Genomic DNA, 2,414 nt, shown 5'->3' with positions numbered 1-2,414 from the left:
TTGAACGACAGCGCGGAGACAGTGGAGCGAACAGCGCCACCTGCAGCACCGGAGGACACAAGACAAACTACAGGACATGACAAGGAACAACACCCAGTTACATATTAATATGAAAATTAACTCTGTATTGAGAAATAAATATCATACATGCTTATACATAAACAAGAGTCTATGACACGCATTTTTGCTAACATATATATATATGTTAGCAAAAAAAAAAAATATATATACAGTACAGGCCAAAAGTTTGGACACACCTTCTCATTCAATGCGTTTTCTTTATTTTCATGACTATTTACATTGTAGATTCTCACTGAAGGCATCAAAACTATGAATGAACACATGTGGAGTTATGTACTTAACAAAAAAAGGTGAAATAACTGAAAACATGTTTTATATTCTAGTTTCTTCAAAATAGCCACCCTTTGCTCTGATTACTGCTTTGCACACTCTTGGCATTCTCTCCATGAGCTTCAAGAGGTAGTCACCTGAAATGGTTTCCACTTCACAGGTGTGCCTTATCAGGGTTAATTAGTGGAATTTCTTGCTTTATCAATGGGGTTGGGACCATCAGTTGTGTTGTGCAGAAGTCAGGTTAATACACAGCCAACAGCCCTATTGGACAACTGTTAAAATTCATATTATGGCAAGAACCAATCAGCTAACTAAAGAAAAACGAGTGGCCATCATTACTTTAAGAAATGAAGGTCAGTCAGTCCGGAAAATTGCAAAAACTTTAAATGTGTCCCCAAGTGGAGTCGCAAAAACCATCAAGCGCTACAATGAAACTGGCACACATGAGGACCGACCCAGGAAAGGAAGACCAAGAGTCACCTCTGCTTCTGAGGATAAGTTCATCCGAGTCACCAGCCTCAGAAATCGCAAGTTAACAGCAGCTCAGATCAGAGACCAGATGAATGCCACACAGAGTTCTAGCAGCAGACCCATCTCTAGAACAACTGTTAAGAGGAGACTGCGCGAATCAGGCCTTCATGGTCAAATAGCTGCTAGGAAACCACTGCTAAGGAGAGGCAACAAGCAGAAGAGATTTGTTTGGGCCAAGAAACACAAGGAATGGACATTAGACCAGTGGAAATCTGCGCTTTGGTCTGATGAGTCCAAATTTGAGATCTTTGGTTCCAACCGCCGTGTCTTTGTGAGACGCAGAAAAGGTGAACAGATGGATTCCACATGCCTGGTTCCCACTGTGAAGCATGGAGGAGGAGGTGTGATGGTGTGGGGGTGTTTTGCTGGTGACACTGTTGGGGATTTATTCAAAATTGAAGGCACACTGAACCAGCATGGCTACCACAGCATCCTGCAGCGACATGCCATCCCATCCGGTTTGCGTTTAGTTGGACGATCATTTATTTTTCAACAGGACAATGACCCCAAACACACCTCCAGGCTGTGTAAGGGCTATTTGACCAAGAAGGAGAGTGATGGAGTGCTGCGGCAGATGACCTGGCCTCCACAGTCACCGGACCTGAACCCAATCCAGATGGTTTGGGGTGAGCTGGACCGCAGAGTGAAGGCAAAGGGGCCAACAAGTGCTAAACACCTCTGGGAACTCCTTCAAGACTGTTGGAAAACCATTTCAGGTGACTACCTCTTGAAGCTCATGGAGAGAATGCCAAGAGTGTGCAAAGCAGTAATCAGAGCAAAGGGTGGCTATTTTGAAGAAACTAGAATATAAAACATGTTTTCAGTTATTTCACCTTTTTTTGTTAAGTACATAACTCCACGTGTTCATTCATAGTTTTGATGCCTTCATTGAGAATCTACAATGTAAATAGTCATGAAAATAAAGAAAACACATTGAATGAGAAGGTGTGTCCAAACTTTTGGCCTGTACTGTATATGTATATATATATACTCCTTGTTTATACATACTCCCGGGTCCTCTGTGGAGGACATTAGTCTAACAACAAGTGTAACTCAAGTATTCTTTATGCTATCCATTTGGGTCAAATTATGTTCTGAACATAGGTTCTGAAGAGGACATCGAGGGCTTTCTAATGATGTAGACATTATGTGGGTGGGGTTAACAGGGCAAACACACACCCTTTTCAAAATGGCTGCCATTACATTTTTCTCGTTTTTTGCTGCCAGAGTGGTAATTGATCATTTTCTGGCAAAAGTTATTATTATTTTGATAATATTTTATTTGTTTCCTGAATATAAGGGTCTTAACTTTAACTTAGAGAGATTTCAGAAATCCAGAGTAATTTGAACCTTTTCAAAATACACCTTTTATTCAATGTCCTCTGTAGAGGACATCAGGACTTCGTACCACCTGTTTTTTAACCACTTTCCATGATTCAGCAGGCAGAAGGCCATTAAAGGGAATGACGTTTTTTTCCTCATAATTTCTAATACATTTTAAAGGCTAGTCAGCGTGAAAGCAGAAATTT

This window comes from Epinephelus lanceolatus, chromosome 21 (genome assembly GCF_041903045.1).
Source record: "Epinephelus lanceolatus isolate andai-2023 chromosome 21, ASM4190304v1, whole genome shotgun sequence".
In the NCBI taxonomy this organism is placed as follows: domain Eukaryota; kingdom Metazoa; phylum Chordata; class Actinopteri; order Perciformes; family Serranidae; genus Epinephelus; species Epinephelus lanceolatus.
The sequence above is the reverse complement of the archived record's forward strand: the minus strand, read 5'-3'. Positions refer to the sequence as shown.